Source organism: Cyprinus carpio, chromosome B6, assembly GCF_018340385.1.
Source record: "Cyprinus carpio isolate SPL01 chromosome B6, ASM1834038v1, whole genome shotgun sequence".
Taxonomy (NCBI): Eukaryota; Metazoa; Chordata; class Actinopteri; order Cypriniformes; family Cyprinidae; genus Cyprinus; species Cyprinus carpio.
Window position 1 is genome coordinate 16,459,992 of NC_056602.1, and position 22,345 is coordinate 16,482,336.

General features: G+C 35.9%; 1 protein-coding gene across 1 annotated transcript in view; it reads right to left on the minus strand.

The window, feature by feature from the left end:
• pex5la (peroxisomal biogenesis factor 5-like a) overlaps nucleotides 1-22,345 on the minus strand; it is a 68,291-nt gene that overhangs the window by 34,366 nt on the left and 11,580 nt on the right. The window lies entirely within an intron of this gene.

Below are 22,345 nucleotides of genomic sequence, written 5' to 3' on the forward strand. Positions count from 1 at the left end.
AAAAACAAAAACTAATGCCAAAACATCTGTCTGTCATTTATTTCTATTGTTTTATCTATCTATTTTTATTCATTCTGTCATTCTTTCTGTCTGTAAGGCATTGAAGGTTTATGAACGACAGCAACCCCCCCCCAACAAAAAAAAACAACATTCAGATAAGGATTTGTAAAGCCAACATTTAAAGTTGTTTTTGACAAATTAATTAAAAGTCTAATAATACATTTAAAATTACTAATAAATTCTAATTAAAAATTTCAAATTTAAATTTAAATTTCAAATTTAAATTTAACATTCAAATTTAAACTGCAGATATAGACTGTCTTCATAAAAACTTGATCAGTGGCGAAACATCTATTGCTAATGTCTCATGCATGGCTGTGCAATCAAAATCTGATCTGGCCACATATATCTAGCAGTTTGAACGGTCAGTCTTGAATAAAACACCATCCACTTCAACATTTCAAATTCTAGTCTGGTGTGGTGACTCTGGCATTAGATTTCATAAAGATGAAATACTGCATCTTTGCAAAATCTTGTTCTATTAAAAAACCTCACACAATTTACACCTTAAAACTTTCCAGCCATCTCTTTTCGATAAAATGTATTCCTGACGGTCTAATCTAGCATGGCTCTGCCATTAGAGATAAGAAAAGTAATCTCTCTCTCTGAATCACACTGTCGTCATCCTTAAAACGAGAAGTGCTCAATTCATTCACTCTACCCTGTGATTGTGTTTTAGTGGTCTAGTGCCATTGTGTGTACGTGACCTGAGAGACATCTCTCCAGAGGACTTAATGCTATTAATGGAGACCAAAAACACTTGTGTCTGCAGACCAACTTCTACATCTTAGTAGACTGATATAAAGTGTAAGTATTTTTAATTAAAAATGTAAGCAGTCCTTACAAGGGCAAGAGTCTTCTCTGCATCATGATTTCTTTGTCATCTGGCTTTGTCTGTCTTGTTGCCCATGAGTAATGTTTTGTTTGTGGTCTAAGAGACTCCAAAGCTCAAAAATGTTTAATAGCTCAAAATGTTTAACATTGCATCAGACCAATACTAAAATACCTTTCTTATTCTGAGAAGTGATTATATACAAAAAATAATTATTTAATAACACACCTGAGCTGTCCTCCATAAAATATTCTGGGATTTTAGGGCTCATTATTCGTGAAACAACCACACAAATAAGTAACACATAATAAACTGGTAGGGAGTGAAATGCTTCTATTACCTCATTTTAGGATGGAAATAATCTCACAAGTGCCTGGTATCAGCTGGTATCAGTGGTGCTGAACTAATAGATTCTGTGATGAGTAAAAATACATTGTATACTGCTATATATATTATATTGTAACACTTTCTCAAAAAAGGGGATATCTCAAGTAATTAATTACACTCCTGCACAATGTGCCACATTTCCAAATTGTTTCACAAATTTCTCACTCATTTGTAAACCATTGTATATGCAATTACACAACGCTTGGGTTTAATTAATATATTTCACTTAATTAGTTTAAAAGGAGTATTTAGGAAGATAGCAGTAATCTGTTTGGGGCGTGACAAGATTTTCAGTGGTTTAAATTCATAAATTGGAATTTAAAAGTTGAAACCAAATGAGAAGAACAGGTTTCTGTGGAACTGCAATTCAAAGAAATGCAATACAGAAATTTCATTAGTCCAAAACAAGTTTTGCTGAAAAAAAAGAAAAAAAAATGTTTAATAAGGTTTCCATGCTGTAAGCTGCTTAATGTTGTTTGGCTCCATTTTGAAGATTTAGGGATATTAGAGCATTCAGAGAAATTAAGTGTTCTTCCATGATGGTCAATAAAATAAGTATAAAAATAAGTATAAATAATATAAATATAAATTCTGCAAAATCTAAAAGGCATTCTCATGTAAAATCTAAATCATAGACAACCCGGTGAACTGCTGGAGAACTGGTGCTTGCACCCTGCATAGTCTTTTGATTATGTAACAGTAGCGTGGATAATGCATGGCTGTTTGATGCATCTTTAGTTGGGCTCCTGGCAGGGCTCTGTCCATTTGCTGGATCTGCCCCCAGATTCAAAGAGAACAGTCATATCGAATAGCTTTGACTGCCCACAAATTGAGAATCATCTGGACTCAGGTCCAATAGCCATTATGTGTGAACAAAACACAGCGCTACCTCTAATATGACATGTCTGTATGAGCAGGGACAGTTAAGAAAGGCCTGTAACAAAAATAAACTGCGGCCATGAAATGTAGAGACACTGGGGGGAGACGTCCTCATGAAGTCCTATATTAAAAAACCCACTAAAGTCAAGTGGAAGATTAAACTTAAATAAAACCAATGAACTACAAAAAATGGTTTCATTACAAATAAATATATATATATATATATACAAAAAATGGCAAAATGACAACTTACAAAAAATGGTTTGATGACAACTGGTATATATATACGTAAATCAAATTGATGAGTTTCAAAAAATGGTTTGATGACAACTGACTTTCATTGAATTTAAGTAAGTATATTTAGTAATCGACAAAGTAAAAATAAAGTTAAAATAAGGATTAACAATGAGGAAACAGAAAGAATGAATGAAAATAAATGTTTGGGTTTTTATAACTGATCATAAATTATCTTGGAAACCACATATAAATCATGTAAAAACAAAAATGTCCAAATCCATTACAATACTAAATAAAACATACTTTGAATGAAAACACATTATATATATTGTACTGCGCACTCATAGTTCCATACATTACTTATTATACAGTATATGTTACAAAAAAAAAGCTATAAGAATTGTTAAACAGGTTATAGGAATAATCGTGATAAGAATTTAAAATGATGTAATTCACTTTGCAAATTTAAGAAAATGTATAAAAACATGGTGTTAAATAATTATTTGACTCATTATCAATAAATCGTGCAAGTATTATGTAACATATTGAAGTAATAGTTGGAAGGTATATTTCTGTAATTATGTATGTTTGTAATTAAGTGTCTATATTTTGGGAAATGTATTATGTAACTTTTGTTTATCTTGTATTATCAAATCTAGTGAAAAAGTGACATACATCTGTTAAATATGTATAAAGGGTAGGGTTAATAAAGCAAGGCTACATCTACACCTACACCTTTTTCTGAAATTATGTTTTTGTGAAAACTTGTCTGTAAGGACCTTAATAAACAGAATTGACTGATTGATTGATTGATTGATTGATATTGTGATAAAAGAAAACAAATATGATTTTCTTAATTAAACATTCTGAGTTATGTCTATGGTAGGGACATCAAAAAGTATTGCTTAATATGAAAAATTTCAAGATCCCTATTAGATAAGAAATACAGAGGTGGAAAGTGCTCAATCACTGTGGAAAACAATTCTAAAGGCACTTCTCCTCAGGGCAGCTCAAAGTTCCTGGATCTGATTCATAGCCAGACGTCACACCTGCCTGCCACCTTTAAATGTTTATGACTGATATATCAGCAGAGGTTCCAATCTCACAGAGCTAGAACTGCCTTGACAGTATCAGAGGTGCTTCTCATGTATTTATATTACCCACTACGTCCTAATACAAACCACTGTCCTCAACATTCCAATCCACAGTGCTCTACAGTCGCAGCTGGCTCTAACAAAGGGTATTAAAGTGAAGTGCTGTGAGAGATTGCATGTCATGTTGTATAAATATAAACAGTTCTTCAGTGTGGTCATTTATGCCAATTTGCAGCTGCAGCAGTACGTCATGCTGCACATAGAATTATGCCCTAAATATGCGGCGGACTCCCGCTCATTTAATGATTTTAATTTTCTCCCTGTGCTGGGAGCACTTTGGGCTGCTGATCTGATTAGAGCGTTTCAGGGACTAAACAGAGATGGAATACATTCTTCTGCTAATCTGGGATAATTTCTGACCAATTTACGCAGATATATAGATTAGTACACCTGTTAGTTTCAGATTAGTTTCAGATTTGGCCATTCAAAAGTATCACTTATTACATTTATTTTAATACTAATCAATCAAAGCAAAGGCTTATTTCATTATTAGTTGAAATCATTATTCAGCCATTCTGTTCTTTGTTTCATCATATATAACAGTGATTCCCGACAACAAACTGTGGTTGAAAATCATTTTTCTGTGGCCTATGATGGTCACAAAAAAAGAATGGGTTGACAATGATTTTAATATAATGTTCTATTTTAATCAACCATTCAGTAAACAAGAAGATAATATTGAGTAGCTTACATGTTCCACACAAAATCACCAACTGCTGCAGTAAAATTTACCATGTGTGTTTCAAAGAAACACACAGTAGTGGTGTTGCATTCCTGAATGAATCATTGTTTTTGAACAAATTGGTTAAGTGAATGATTCAGTGACTTACTTATACAACAATGAATCTGGGTAGTATAATGAAATCCAGGCACACTACATCCAACCATGTTGTCATTGAATCACAACGTCAACTGCGTCACTTTACTGCCATTCACGACTCCTTTCCTGTGGCCTCATGGGATATTAAAGTGTCCATCTGATGCGCACTTCAGTGTCTTGCAGAAGTCATTTGTGTGCTTTTTGTGTACTATATACATTAGTAGGGAAGATGGCATATTTGGACAAAGGGAGTCACTTGTATCATTCCTAAATCAAACAAGCATTTTTGAACAAATCGTTTGAATGAATGAATCAATTATTCACTCACCCTCTCATAATGGAAAATCTTATATAGAATTTTTCAGATTTGAACAGATCTATTTAATTTAGGGCAAACATGCAGAACAAATTTTGTTGTCATCTGACCATCAGACATTCCAGTTCACATTGAGTTTCCTTGCTGGAGGAAGAGACAGAGTTCCCTGCAATCAGCGGGCATCTAGATGTCCTTGCACTGACGCTGGTTGTCGTCGGTAAAGTGTTCTTTCAACTGGCTTTGTTGCCTAAAGCCATCCTCATGTATCTGACTCACTGAACCCTTGTTATGTGGCATCATTGTCCATTCCATGAGTCTCTTTGGACTATATTTTATTGTACAGCATAAATAGCCTTGATAATGAGCTACTTGCTACTGCAGCTCAGACACCATTGCCACTCACAAAACCAAGGAAGAACAATTTAAAGGTCAGGTTTTATGTAAAAGCTTTCTTCCTCATTTTCTTTTGTTCTTCTGCGACATGTTAAATGCTAAACTCTGAAAGCCCCTGCAGAGCACTTTAAGGTGCATAAAAGCACCTTCAACATCTGAAGGTGGAGTTAAGAAGAATACAGCCAGCCAATTAAAGTCTTGTTAACTGGGATTAGAATTTCCTTTTTCTGCCTTACCCTTCTGCACATTATATGAAATCAGCAACTTAGACTTTAAACGGCATACATTAGAATTGTAAGCTACTATTAATGAATAGACGTAAATTTCCCTTTATGTTTCATACAGTAGTAAAATATTAAATGATGCATTATCATTCTAAACAAATTGGGTGGCATCTTACCCCATTCTCACCTATGTGGGTCAGTTTTTGACGTCATTGTAGAGGAGGCTCTATATTACTTTTAGCGACGTCACTGATGCCCTTGAGACTTATTATGGCTGTAGGACTTGCGGGTGAGTATGAAGTAATTTAGGAGTTTCATCTCTGTGCTTTGATTTGTGTATGGAGATATATAAGACTCCTTTTTTTAATTACCCATGTTGATAGCTGTAGAGCGAATTCATGTGCCATCTTATCAAAAAATGAAATGAGAGCACTGAAAATATTACATGGAGGAATAATTATGGTGACACAAACAAATTTACCAACACAGAATGATAAACAACGTGCAGGAGGGAACCAATCTATTTATGTGAAATAATTGGTTCATGCCTCAGCATGCAAAAACAGCGGCAAGGCGAGAAAGAGAGAAAGGTAAAGAGAGATTGCACTGCATTGCATTGCATTGCCGCTTTCCTGAGGTGGGGATGCATGTTTTTATATGTTACACAAAACCACAAGGACATTCAATTCAGTAAGAGTGCAAATATTCAGATAAAATGCATTACAGCTGATGGTAACTGAGAATATACATTACAAATCTGCAACTGACCCCTTAAACAAATTCTATATATAGCTATGAAAGCCGCACACTTCCTGTCTAAATGTATCAGTATAAATCAAAGGGACCACTTATTTCAGGGTGACCTGATTATCTTCTTATGATTTGTTGTTGGCTGTTTAATGAGAATATAACGACTGGGCGGAAAGCTGGTAATGAGCCGACACCCTATATATGCATGACCAGTTTTTGGTGATCAGAACCCTTCAGAATGAATTTTGGGACTTTGTTAATGCCCTGCATAGTCTGTTGTTTCCAAATCTCTTGTTCTGTAGCAGCAAAGCCTATTATCACCATTATTTAGCCAGCCCAAGTCTTAAGGTCTCAAATTAATGGGTGTCCTAACTTTCTCCTCTGGCTTTTGGGAGACTGCTCCCTTGTGATGCGTCACTGGGATTGACTTAGGACGAATTTGCTTTGGTCTCCAAGGAAAGGAGCACTTCTGGATAGGACAGCTTTCCGTGTATGTGCGACCCAAGGTCAGAATGTTTCACGTAAACTATGTCCCACGAGACCAATTTTTTGCTGGATCGCAAAGGTGTGAAGCTATAGGATTAGGAAGTGTCCAGAATGATCGCGCTGTTCATGCGGATGAGACTTTTATGATATTGAGCTCTCATAGGCTTTTGGAGGCTCTTTCTTGCTCTTGACGGTGTAAAACAAATACATCATAACAAAAAAAATATAAAAAAGGGCAGATGAGGTGCTAACGATTTTTGCAATAATTTAGAATTTATATTACATTTTTGTCTACACTTAATGGTGAAATGTTAAAATCTGCATGTAGGTCAAAAGTAGGATACAATTATACTACTTGTTTTGTCAAGTAACATAAATTTTAAGTGGATATTTGTGTGTATGTGTGTGTTTAGGTCAGTTTTGTTTATGGAGACCAAGTGTCCCCACAAGGACAGTAAAGCATTAAATCACCTTTGATAATTCCAGCCAATGGTCCCCATGAGGAAAACGACTTAATTAAACCTAATAAACATCTTAATGAAGTCTAAAAGTGCAGAAAGGTTAGGATTAGGGGCATGTCCTATAAGTTTAAGTTAGGATACAAATCATTAGTCAATGGAAAGTCCCCAACATGACAGAAAATCAATATGTGTGTGTGCACCTTAGGTTGGCCAGGAGGACTGCCACTACCATGAATTGCTAAGAATAGAACCTGCTAAATGAAAACTTACTATTTATGTTCTTTCTAAATACAATCTGACTATCATATTTAAAAAGCCTTTGTTTTTACATACTGTATAGAGATGGAAACTAGCAAAACTGCAATTACCCTTCTCTGTAAAGTGTTAAACTGCAACTGTTGCCATAAAGGAACACCAGAACCACACACCAAATCTACAAATCTACCATATAAACAACACACAAAAATCTAACAGGAATTAATATTATGGCTAAGGTGTTTGCAAATGTTTGCTTTTGAGATGTGTTTGTGATATTTGTATGCAGTGCTTAATTTTGCATGAGGCATTTTGTGTGTGCAATTCTTGGATTAGTGTCATAATCATAAAAAGCAACGTTTTGAAAATGTGTGTAAGCAGTTGAAAAAAAAAACTAATAAAATATTGCAGATTAACACATTTTAGGGTAATGTTTTTAGTGTCTGTAAACTAGGATTAAACTACCTTGTATAATATAAAAATGCAATCTAAATGTGAAAACTGAAACTAAATGAATTATAATCCACATTTATATAAATATGCTTACTGTCCATTTGAACAAACATATTTAATCAACATTTTAAAATTCACTTTACAAAGATGATCTAATAATATGAAATAATAATAATAATCTGTCATTAAGTATTTATGAAAAACCTGTGTACAAAAGTAGTGCAGTTTCATTGATCAGATCAGAGTGACTTGAGAGTCAAAGGTTAATTTCTGTGTCTTGGCTCTACATATTGAAAGCTTTCTCTCTCTCTCTGTCTCTCTCTCTGTGGGTGTGTGTGTTTGTGTGTACTGTTTGGAGGAACAGAGAGCCAAAAGCTTCTGAGCTACTAGTAATCTAGTCTCTGGATTTGACAACTGATGTTGGCTGGCACTGCCAAATGTCTGTTTTGAGCAGGAACAGCTTACATGGATGCTTTCTTGCTGCTGACAACACTTAAATAACTGGGATGGGATTTTGTTTTTAGAAATGGGATTTTGCGGTGTAATCATTTCTAGCAGTTAGGGAAACCTCTATCAATTACATTCAGCATTAGATTTTTAAATTTCATGTGGAAAATATGAGTGGTGCATTACTGTGCAAAATCACCACCATCATAACCTACAGCACAGGGCAAATGGTTGCTAGGGTACTGTGGATGGTTGCTTCCTGGTCCAATTCAAAAAGTCTCTATTATATTTTGCAGAGGGTTATTGCTTTCTCCAGTGATTTTTGTAAGCTGTTAATACCAGAGTTTTTCTCTCTTTTTTTGTGACAATAAATCCCAAGCAACCGATTTCAAAAAGCATTAAATGTGCTTTTTATTCACAGAACCACCATATTTTCAATGCAATTACAACAAAAGGAACTAGTCAAAGGGTCGTAAGTGACGCTTAAATTGCAAATCAAGCTTTAGTGAAAAGAAAATTGTATATATATATATGAACCACAGGTCTAACAATGTAAGAATATGTATAAAGAATGTGTCCCTGAGCGACAAGATACATGCTTCCTCATCCCCCATTTCCATTCACGGATCTTCATGTATAGCTTGCCATTCAGTGTCAGTCTATATCCTTTCCCATCTGTTCAGGCCTCCATCCTGTCTAGTCTTATTTTTTTATTTTTTTAATCTCTGTGCTCTTCAGAAAAAGCAAGTTAGGCCATTCTAGGGTGTGATGGCACCAAATTACCTTACGAGTGTTATATTTCCTTTCTGGCAATGTAGAGATCAATGAATCATTCCAATTTTGATCTTGCTTCTCATGTATCACTGCAAGACAACAAAACAGGTCTTCCAAGTCCTTCTAATGATGTTCACGAATCATCTTTTTCATGAGAAAACTACAGCTGCTTGAAAGATGAAGTGTTTCATTTTTTGATGTTAAAATACTCATCATATTCCTACATAATTTTCTAGAGAACTAATAATCCCTTTGTAGGATGATTTTCCTCAAAAATATCTCTGTGCTGTGTTGCTGTCAAAATGCATTGATTTTCATGTGATCTCAACTGAATTTTCTCACAAGAAAAATGTATGCCGTAAACCATTTAATCAGTAACCATTTAACCATCCCTTGAGTTAGCTGGCAATTAAATTAATTGACCACATGCTCAGAATCTCAGTAGACAAAAAGTCACAGCCTCCTTCTCAAATGTCGCAAACTGATTTGGAAGTGGTCTATTGATAGGCACTATGTACGCTGGGTAAAACACATCAAAGTAAAAAATACAAAAATACAGTATAAAATATTATTACAATTTAAAGACTGTTTTCTGTTTTCTGTTGCTGCAGCCTGGGATTGAACTGCTGGTTTTGTCTGTCCGGAGGAGAACTAGCCCCCCGACTGAGCCTAGTTTCTCCCAAGGTTTACTTTCTTCATCAACAAACATTTCTTTATAAAACTGAACTGAGCTGGATGATGACATCACTGAATTCAATGATGAACTGCCTTTAATTGAAAATAAAGTGTTTTCTTTCAAAAATAATTCTAATATGCCAATTTGGTGCACAACAAACATTTCTTTATCAATGATGAAATCAGTCTTTACTGTCATCTTTGATCCATTTAATGCAAAACTGCTGAGTTAATAGTAAAAGTATTCATTTCTTTTCAATTTTTTTTTTTTTCTGTTTTTAACTGGTTCTTTTGATCGCATGCTTAAAAAAACAAACAAACGCCAAGTACTGTCATGAAACTCTAGGTGGTGCAGACTGGGTCCAAACTGACGATATTCACAGCATAAAACGAATTGGCACAAGCTGATTGGTTCATGTTGTATACGCAGCCAATAAACTTGCTGCTTTATATTCAAATGGCTGGTCAGCATTCACTAGAAAGTGAAAGTGAAAGTCGTGACATTTGTCAAGTATGGTAACCCATACTCGAAATTGGTGCTCTGCATTTAACCCATACAAGTGCACACACACGGCAGTGAGAAGTGAACACTCCGTGAACACACACCCGGAGCAGTGGGCAGCTATATCAAGCGCCCGGGGAGCAACTTGGGGTTCAGTGCCTTGCTCAAGGGCACTTCAGCCATGGGTATTGAGGGTGGAAGAGAGCGCTGTTCATTCACTCCCTCCCACCTACAACTCCTGCCAGCACCGAGACTCGAACCTGTGACCTTCTGGTTACAAATCCAAATTTCTAACCATTAGGCCACAGCTGCCCCTGTGGCCTAATAGAGCAGGGGTGTCAAACTCAATTCCTGGAGGGAATTGATTCAACCCTAATTAAACACACCTGATCCAACTAATCAAGTCTTTCAGGCTTATTTGAAAGCTACATGGTATGTGTGTTGAAGCAGGGTTGGAACAATTATATATGTGTTATTATATATGCTATTTGTGCAGCAGTATGCCTTAAATACTCACAGCACCGTATCGGTGTATGTATTGGTAGTAGCAAGTTCCTGTGCATGCTTTGCAGCAGCACCAATAATCTATAACAACAGCAATAAAAAAAATAGCAGCAGCAATTCAGCAGCGCAGCAGAACTCCTCTGCCAAGACCAAATACATTGACATTGTCATATCCATTACCATGCTAAATTCTTCCAAGAGTTGTCATGATAGAACTTTTGTTATGTCAAAATCCTAAAACAAGACAAAGAAGTAAGGCTCCTTATGGGTTTGTACATCCCATCAAGATTAACACAACCAAAGGCAACCCTTTGGGGTGTCTGTATCTGTTTGTCCAACCAATAGAAGATGGGGGAGTATTCAGGAAACCTGTTTGAAAACAATACTTCCTATTTTGTTTGGTGATGCTAGTTGTAAAGAAATTACACAATTCAGCTCATATTCATAGTCTAACCTACATTTCTGTGCTTTGCTCAGCTCATTAGAGAATGCTGGACTCCCAATGTCATTACAGAAGCGTCCTCCAGTTTACAACAAAGAGAAACTGGGCCTCACCGTCCCATGGTTAGCAGTGTTAACGTCAGCACTGTGCCAGCCACTGCTTTGCTCTCATTGGGTGCAGGACAGAAGAAACATTGTGCCATTAAACCACAATCTCATCTCTGGGGGCCGTCAGCCAGGCAGGTGTGCTGTTGAAAATAAAATTCACCAAAGGGGCATGGCATTATTCTTTCTAACTCTGGTGCAGGAGGGGTTGAGTTCGTTTCATCCACTTGCACATTAGCAAGACAGATGAGCAAAGCCTTTCTGCAAGCTTACAGTCTTTGACTTTCACAGATGGCCAGTGTATTTATGGGGTCTTCCTGAGTTTAACAAAGGCAGAGTAGTGAAGGAGTGCACAGTCACCAAAAAAGTTGCAGAGCTGCACATAGTCAAACTTTTCTGGGCTCGACAGCCCTCATTGAGAGTCTTATTATCACAATGATTTCATGCTGAGAAACTCTGACATTCTTCTGAACAGAAACCAAGCTTTGTAGAATTACATCATGCATATCTCTCTACCTGAATTTGGCTACAAAGCTAACAGTGAAAATTATGGCCACATATTTAGATGAAACCAAGGGGTCAAGGTTTGGTCCTCATTAGCCCCTACTGGTAGATGTTCTACACCGTCTGGTTCTAAACATTATATGCACTAAATTTCAAACAAATTCAGATAAATTTGGCATTATTCTTTCTAACTCTGGTGTGGTAGGGGTTGAAGTCATTTTATGGTACTTCATACAATTAGTACCATACCAAAAATATGTTACTTTTTGTAAGGTGTGAATAAATATAGGCTATTAATTGATTTTACCTGTTAACATGCATGTGTTAGAAAGCGGATGATTTAATAAGACAGAATGTTTTGAATCTAATGTATCCAAAGGGTAAGTCTAAACAGGTAACATTCCTTTATGTCTATTTTAAATGCCAACTGTCCTATTCTATTAAAAACTGTAAAAGCATTCAGTGGAACAGGGGACAGCTCATTTATATAATTACCGCAGAGTAAAAGACATTTTATAAGATCTCCACGGTGTCTTTTTTCAGGGCATTTAGCACACTTTCAGGTAGACAGATTAGTCATAGCCTAAGAAAATGTACTGTGCAGCACACACACTTTTAGACACACAATTAGTTCTGTTTCAAAATATATTGAGGCACCTATGGAGACAGGATTTCAAGGATATTCCAAAAGTTTGACAGCTTAATTATTCTGCCTAATAAGATTTTAGACAAATTTTAAGGCAGTAAGACGTTTATCCTTCACAGAGAAGGCGTGAAATTCTTATGATTGAATTATAGATTTAAATAGGAATGGTTGGTACAGAAATTCAGAAATCCATGTGCAATTTTGTCTTTTCAGACCAATGCATAAAAACAGCTGACAGGTTGAATGGAAGTGCAAATACACTCTCTGGCAGTTCGGTGGCACTAACACAGTCCAAATCAGTCATTTATGAGCTGCCTTAAAAGACAGCAGCCAAGGCAGTAGTCAGTGAGGCAGCGAAATAGTTTTGGAACAGAGCTAATGTCTAAATTTAGCACATCCCTACCTCAGAGTCAGATCTGATTAAGATGATTCTGTTATAAACAGTTGTCCTGTTATTGGGCTTGAGTGGACAATAATTTAACCTACTGTAGTTCTACTGTAGTGTGTGTCTCTTTCTGAATCTCTCAGGCTCTTGACTGCACTAGATCTAGCCTGATTATCTTGACTTAGAAAGGCAGGAAAGCCAAATCATCCTCACAAGAAACCTCCTCCGGCTGATGTCCTAGATCTATAATGCTATACCAAGCATCTCTAATGTCATGACCATACCTGATCTGATGTTTTGTCACACAGAAAAGCTTCTTCATACATGCATCTCATTTATTTTCCAACCTAAGCGCATTGAAAAATGTGCATCTACTTTAATTTATGTGGATACATAAAATTCACAGCAGTTTCCATTTTAAATGAACACTAGTGGCACTAAAATACTTGCACAATACCTTGTTATGACCTGAAAACACTTTTACCATAGTGCATGTTTTGTACACTTATATATTTTGACATTTGCTCTACATAACCAGCTCCATATGATTGGCTTTTCTAACATAGTAAACTTGCTCAGTACCTCACCTGGTACACTTGCAATGTGGATTGCGTCAAAGCATTAACCTTTTAGCGCCACTCAATGGACATCTCATTTCCTACGACAAACTACCATGATACATTCATTGACCAACATAATAAAACGTTGCCAGATACATGCTTATCTGTTTCAGAACATTTTCTTATGTTCTCTTATGTTCTTCTTATGACTCCTTGGTGGTGTAGATGCTTTTATTTGCTGTACAACATCCTTTGATTGGTGGATGAGGTGGAAGGTGTTTCATATTTCAAGGTAGCAGGTGTTAAGCTCATGACCCCTCCTGTACATTTCTATGTGTGTAAGAGAAGACATGTTTGGGCATGTTCACGTGTGTCTGTGTATGAGTGATTGTGGAGGTGCACAAGTAAGTATCATGAGAGCTATCGTGTCCTTGGATATCATGTGATTAATTTCAAAGTTAAAACAGTAAAAACATCAGCGGGGAATTGCGGGAGAAAATGTAAATGTGTAGGACAAATCATTGAGAGACAGGCAGTATGAGGCAGCATAAATAGACTATGGATGCATAACAGAGGAACTTTCATGAAGAAAAATACAGTGTGGCACAGTTGGCAGAAATGCAAGAGAATGTAGCACAGGACTGCACGGTGGTGCTGAGGTCATCACTGCAACCCAACACATAATAATAGATGACTGCTAAAGATCTCTTGTGTAAACAAAACAGTTCAGCACTGTTCTGTATTGTCTGGGTTACCTATGTGATTGGGAAAAAGATCTTCATTTGTAGAGCAATACATCTATGTTCATAGCTACAGAGGTTAGCTGAGGAGGGTATGTTGACAGAAAATCTCTGCAGTGCAGGATGAGTCACCAATATTTTAGTCTGTTTTCTTGGATCATAATTCCTTAATACTTTAAAATAATATATATATATATATATATATATATATATATATATATATATATATATATATATATATATATATATATATATATATGCTAAAGGTTTCTCAAATCTACACACATGGATGTGTTTTTTCTGCTGTTTATCCTTACGTTTGTATTATTTGATTGCAATAAATTATTTGACTTGTTACCAGATAAAAGTATACCACTCCAGTTTATCTAAACAAACCCTGTTATCTCACTTTCAAATACACATGATTCAGTGAACACTTTAAAATTCCATCAAGATCACCCTAAGCAGAGAACGACATATGTTTCATTAAGTGTTTTTAACGAAAAAACATTTGACTTTCCTGCAATTGCCAACTGTTACTGTATACAAATATATCTCAAAACATTTCCTTTGACTTGAAAATGCTGAATTACATGACAAAACCGTATGACACCATGTAGCATATATCATGTTTGAATAGAGCTGTTATTGTCTGCAAAATGCTGTGTGAATAATGGCATATCTGCTGTAGACATTAATGGATGTGACAATACAGGCCATATACTGGCATTAAATAATACCGATTACCCTTTTAGCTACAGCTTATCTTAATTAGCCAATATGCTTGCAGATTGATTTTTTTAGAAGTTCAGTGCTATACTATAGTTAGTAGCACATATTATAGCATAAAGCAAATAATACAATGGCACAGGAAGCAGTGGTTTAAATGTTATTTAACAAAATAATTGGCAAAATTATGTGTGTGTGTGTGTGTGTGTGTGTGTGTGTGTGTGTGTGGTATTTTGCACAAAAATAGAGAGTAATTTATGTCTCATGTCTCTTTTGCCTCTCTTCAGCTTGGTGCAGCTTTCTCATTGCAGTCCTAAAGCATGGAGTTCATCTAAGAGGATGTAATACAGTCAAAACCATGTGAAAGGAGTCACTGCCTTCAGGACACTATGATTGGTTGATTACCCTTTTATCATCACATATCATGTGCAACTTGATGGCATATCAGCTTAAATGGGTTAAACCTGGAGGTTTTGGTTGGTTAGCTCTCTGTATTTTGCCCCTAGATTACACTGCTATGCATGCAAAATGTTTCTCCATTGAGAGCCATCTAAAAGTAGCTGTGAAATTTTATTGGATGAAAATTCTCCATAAGTAACATATAAATCACAAAAATGTCATTATAGCATGATTGTTATTTCAAAAGTGTCCAATATGATGGTTCTTAACAGCGTGAAATGGATTATTCACTGCAGCATATTTTTCCTGCTGCAGTGAAGTCTAATATAGAGTAATCACTCACATGGTAGTTACAGTGATTGGCTTAAAGAAATCACCCTTTCAAACATTGGCACTTAAAAAAACAACAGAAAATAGAAAAAAAAAAGGATAGACATTTTATTTATATAATATACAATATGGAATAATACATTGTTGTGGTTTTTTAAAGAAAATGTAAAAATAAAGAAATAAATAAACAAATTAAACATTCCACCTCCCCCAGCTCCACTTGTCTATATCTGTTATCTATTGCCAGTAGTAAGTCCATACTTGCTCTGCAGAACAAAATATTGAGAGAGTTCTGGTAGAAAAATAAACCTTTAAGAGAAAAACTACACATTTCAACTTTACAATGTGTGAATAATAAAAGTCCTGCAAAATTTAAAATCAACATGGAGCATGGCAGCAGTGCATAGTTAACCACCTACAAGACAATGTTTTGGGATCTAGAAATTAATTCCTTGCAGCTGGCATTATGAGGAAAAGCTGAGAACATTGATCTGTTCACATTTGACAAAGGATGTTTTGTGTGTTTGTCTCTCTCTCTATGTGTGTGTGGATCAGGTTTTACTTTACTGTATTTACTGGTTTTACATAAGGACATTAGAACCTGAAATCACCATTGTGGGAGACTATTGTGCAATGGTAAATACATACATAGCTAAATAAACTAAATGCTAAAATCTTAACCTAAATACAGAAAGCCTTCTATGAAGTTATAGAAAAATATAATTAGCTCAATATAAAAACAACAGGTTCAAGTTAATGGAAGGTCCCCATCATGAAAAATATATATATATATATATATATATATATATATATATATATATATATATATTCCAGCTCCCACAGTAGCTTCCAAGGTTCATGAGCACATATTGCCTGTTAAATTATATATATGTTGATTTTTATATATCCATGTTCACCCTTCTTCCAGGTCCCACAGTAGCTTCCAAGGTTCATGAGCACATATTGCCTGTTAAATGTAAAATATGGTCAGGATTAGAATCCATATACCAAAGTTACTACATGCTATCACAAACATGTTGACCTCAATCCCATCATAATCCACCCTGACATCTGTAACAAAGTGGCCAGAGCCCTTCCACATTTCTAATGGGAGGACAGCTTTGATTGGGTGTTATGCCTTGCCTGAGACACAGGCATTAACCAGCTGGGTGCTTGTCACAAGCCCTGCTGAATCGCTTGGCCTCGGCTGGCATCAGGGCAGCTTTGTCAGGAAGCTTGATGTCCTGATATGGCAGCCCTAAGCCACACATCTGGAAAGCAGATTAGGAGAACACAAACCATTCACACGTAATGCTGAGAGGGGCCAGATACCGGTGCTGGCTTTATCGCCTCTGTTTTCATGGGCACCACGTCAGATTGCTTTGAAATCACTTGGTTGTATTCACAGCTGCACATGACGCCGTCAGAGCTGCTCTCCGCCAGCAGAGTACCACCAGACAGACTCATTAAACCCATTTCACATACTCGACAATGCATCAGGAACATGGTGCAATCAGAAATCTTGACCTGAATGGACACTGAATGGCCATTTATTGCCATGATTTCCTAATTGTAATTCCCTTTTATCAGCAGACCAGAGGAACGCAAATTTGGAGGCATGTACCGATTATGTTAAAGGGATATTTAAACCCAAAATAGAAAATAAAATAAAAAATCTGTCATATTTTACTCACCTTCATGTTGTTCAAAACCTGTATAATTGTTTGTGATACAGGAATAAAATATATGAAAATATATTGCTGAACATTGGGTGCAAACAAATTACATTATTACATTTTGTCTTTATAGATTAGAATAGAATAAATTCTAATTCCAATGATTTTATTAGGCTATTAGAATGCTTTATTAAAATGTCTATTGGCGGCTATGCTTCCTATAACAATAGTGTTGTTTTTGGTCAATTGCCATGAATTTCATCAGACAAAAGTGTAGCAGGCTATTCAGCATCTGTGAGAAAAGATTGTTGGTTGTGACAGTCCATCAACATTTACTCAAAGAAGTGCTTGCAAAATATGGCAAATGTTGTCCTACTTGGGTTCACAATATAAAGCATGAATATCTATCTATCTATCTATCTATCTATCTATCTATCTATCTATCTATCTATCTATCTATCTATCTATCTTTTGTTCGTTCTATTGTACTGGCTATTGTAATATACTATAATGTAAGCCAATATAAATCCTTTCTATAATACTTCCTTGTATTCAAATTTAAACTGCAGTTTTGCAATAACCTAAATTCAAATTGTGAAACTGAATGGAACTGGTGTTCTTAATTCCTTTCTGTATTGAATGGTGGATTGTGTAGAAGTTGGAACAGTTCAATCCCATTGTACCTCTCCTTTGCATCACAAACCCATTTATGAAATGGCAAAAGGGCAAAGAAAAAACCGGCCACTTTAAAAACCACCATGATCATGGTTTTAGTTTATCTGTGGGGGTCATCCTCTCGAGGGAGTGCATCTTATTAATGAAATGCACTGACATAGAGCATGTGTAAATCTACTGATATCCCAGCCCTTGCACATTTTACTGAAAATAATTTAACAATGTTAAATTACATCCATTACAAACCCATGCAGGACTATCGTTGATGAAGGCACGTATGGGCCAAATGAGGCCTGCTATAGGGACCACGCCATTACTAAATATAGCACAGTGATTGGAAACAAGAGATCTTGTGTGCCAGAACTCCGTGAAAGTGTTTAGTTTAGTGCGTAAGCCCAACAGCTCGGATCAATATGTGGTACTCAGGAATTGTGTTGCAGGGGCATCTCGGTAATGTGATATTTGTCCTTACTGAAGGCACTGGAAACCCACGGCGTCCCCCCTTAACAACTGGGACAGTTTTAGACCGGATGTTGGCCCCCTTCCACCTATTGATCTCACGGTATGGAGTTACAAACCTGCTTTCAGGTGTGCATAACACACTCAAAGATGAAAAAGAACTTCATCATCAGCTTCTTTTCGTTCTTGTTCCTTCTCCATCACTCCAAATGAAAGATGTGCACTGCATGATTTGAGCTGTTCATCAGCAATATTCTTCCAAGTGAGAGAAAAAACAAGAAGTGCTGGTGGCAATCAGTCTCAGGAGGTTGGGAAGAGGGGCATACATTTTGGGGGTGACAAATGATAGAGGCTAGAGCTACGAGGCTGTGTTTTCAGTCGAATGCTTTTTTGATAGAGAGCGTAAGAAGCGAGCTCTCCCACGGCCAAGTAAATGTCAATCTGCATAAGCTAATCACTGGAACTCTGCTGAGGACTTCATTGCGGAGGGCCATTTTGTTAGACTTGTCTTCGTGGCTGCAATGGAGTGCAAAGGCTCCATTTGAGATTAGACAAGTACCATGGTCTTGATTGCACCAGTCACGGAGAGATCCGGGTAATCATGCTATCCATCCTCATTTCCTAAAACAACGCGGCATGTCACAAATGTGATGCAAGGCAATTCAGAACTACATTGAATGAAGTTGGGAAATGATTGAGCATAAACTTATTTCCCCTCAAGTAGCAATTACCAAGTGAGTTCATCACCAGCTGTTTTATTTATTATCAATACAATACGTGGCGGAGAACATCAGATTGCAATTTAAAGGTGCAATATGTTTTTATGCAACTAGAATGTTATCTAAGCCACTGCGAACAATGTTCTACTCCTTTTTTTCAGTCAAACAGCTTTGTTGTTAAGCTCCTGTAATGTCTCTGGGTTGGCAGTTGTCACTATTTCACCAGCCTCAAATTAGTTGACTATTACAATGTACTGGGGAAAATAGCACACATGTTAAAGACAATAAAAAACAGTTTAGATAATTAAGATTAATTAAAGTGTTAGTTCACCCAAAACTAAAAATTCTGTCATTAATTACTCATCCTCATGTCCAAACCCGAAAGACCTTTGTTCATCTTCAGAACACAAATTTCAAAAATATTTAGATAAAAATAAATATACAAAAAATAAACAAAAATATTTTGATTTCATCAAAACTATCTTAATTTGAAAACTCCGTATGAACTTAGTTTTTCTCAGTCGCTTTGGTACATTTCTCGAATCATTGTTGACATTTGCAAAACAGTAAGTGCATTTCTCAAAACAACTCGTACAAATAGCAAAACACCATGGATTACATTACCAAAAGCCAGTCTCTTACTCAAAATCCTTAGTTCATCTCTCAAAAATAAATATCTGTGACAATGAACATGTCAGTGCCATCAGAATGCCAAGTCCTTGTGTCATTGTGTATGGATAAGACAGTCAAATTGCTTAGTCATGTTGTCAATATAACAGTGTACTCTGGAGGGATGTTCTGATGTAAACTATGGCAACATTTTGGATGACAGTTACTGTACTGAACAGTATGCCATATGCTTATGTATGCCATATAGCCATTTCAAAAGTACAAATTTACACATTACTGTATGTGGGATATTGATTGAAAGAGACTGGATAGAATTCCAAGATACACTTTTACTAGTGGTCTGACCAAAAAAACAAAACAAAAAAAACCTTTACAATGTCATTGTGATATAGAAAAGGAAAAAGAAATATGGGCACAAAGATGAAAAAAAAAAAATAAGTCCACTGTCAGATGTCTTGTGTTGTCCTCTGTCTATACAGTATATGCTTTCCAGCTGAAGATTTATGAGATGAACCTTTGAGCTGTTTTGTAAAAAAACAAAAACAACAAAGAAAAACATTTGCTTGGCAGTTTATGACAACTAGATGAACCATTTTGAATTTAATGACTTATACAATGAACTAAAGACTAGATGTTTTGAGGGGTAAGAATATTGCACAGAAAACTATATAATACATTTTGAGCAGCATGACATTAGCAACTGATAATGTAGGAAACCACAGATAAATGTGCATAATCAATCGCATGAATGTACAAAAGCAATCGCAACTTGTTCAAAAGAATGAGAAACTGGTTTTATGACTGGTTTTATAAATGACTAGATGATGTGGAGGTTGTACAAGCAGTTTTGAGTATTTCATTTCTGATTTGAGAAATGCACCAAAGTGACTGAGAAAAACTGTAATATGAACCCTCTATAGACAGCAATGCAACTATCACGTTCAAGGCCCAGAAAGTAGTAAGGACATCGATAAAATAGTCCATGTGACATCAGTGGTTCAACCTTAATTTTATGAAGCTACGAGAATACTTTTTGTGCACTAAAAAAAATAATAAAAAAAACAATGACTTTATTCAACAGTTTCTTTTCTTCCGCGTCAGTCTTCTACATGTGTTCACGAGAGTACCATGGTAGTTTCGTTGCTGTCTATGCAGGGTCAGAAAGCTCTTGGATTTCACCAAAAATATCATGAGGGTGAGTAATCAATGACAGAATTTTCATTTTTGGGTGAACTAACACTTTAAGAATACAAGAAGATCCAAAGTATTATCAATGTGAAGACTAAATCGAATAAATGACTTAGGGCACAGCTGTTTTTCTATGCTTTCAGCATTTTCGTGCCAGGGCCCGGGTCACGACTGACCTTTGCCTTGGCAGACCACACTGGATAGAATCTGTGCCTGAGGATGGGATATAATTGACATGGTCCACTGCTTGAGGGTTTGCTAGTTGGACTGGTATACCATGACAGGCAGAGATCATTTGGGTCTGTTCAGCCTGCAAGGGACGTGTCTGACATTAAAATGTATGCAACATCAGAATTCATGAGGTCGGTTTATGAATGTAGATCATTGTCGTCATACAAAATCTTTAATGGAATTCACATTTTGTCATTGATGGTGAGTGATTTTGTGTTCGTTGTAGCACTGGCCACACAGCGTGACGGTGAACTATGATTGAATGTAGTCTGGATGCTGGAGATTCTGGAGGGTACAGGAAATGTACTGCTTTTTTACACCGTTCATAAATTACACAAATAATATATCTGGAACCTATGTAAATACTGAAATTATACATATGCAATAATTGTGAAATATTATTACAAATCTTGTAACTGTTTTTTGTTTTAATGTATTTCAAAATGTAATTTGTACATGTGATGCAAAGCTGAATATTCAGCAGCCATTACTTCAGTTTTCAATTTCACATGATATTTCAGAAATCATTCTAATATGCTGACTTGGTGTTGTGAAAGCTGTGATACATTTTTTTCAGGATTCTTTGATGAATACAAAGTTCAAAATAGCAGCATTCATTTGAAATTGTAACATTATAATGTCTTTACTGTCACGTTTGATCAAATGCATCCTTGCTGAATAAAAGTATTAATTTATTTCCAAAAAAAAAAAAAACGAACAAACTTATAGATCCTAAATTTTTGAACAGTGGTATATTGCAGATTAACAGATATAAATATAAGAGATATTGTTGTAAAATATTGTAAATAGTAAATGGTAGCCTAAGTTATAAAAGGTGTTACTAAAAGCATAATGTATTAACACCGTGTGCAAATACCATCTGTCTCACTTTATGACTTTGAGTAAATACAGTAGCCTCTGCCTTAATTATTTTAGATAAAATTTATTCAAACATTTCCCCATTGGATTGTAAGTGATTTTCTTTTTATCTGTTACCACTCAATTTGTTCCACTAAGCAAACAATAATGTACTGGTTCCTCACTGGCGTCAAGAATCCACTTTACTCTATTTGCTGACAAACAGCCCCCTGCCACCAAAGGAATTATCTGCCATGCTCAACTGCTCTCTGTATAAGGAGCTATTTCTATAGATGCACTCACATCATCCAATTTAGTAGGATATCTCTAGAGTAATGCAAACTGGTTGTGACACTAAAACATGACCTTTTAAACTGATTGTAAGATTATAATTGTTTTCGGCTTCTTTTTTGTAGCTCTCTAGCATTGCCTAGAAATGCTTATGACATAAGTGCTTGTCA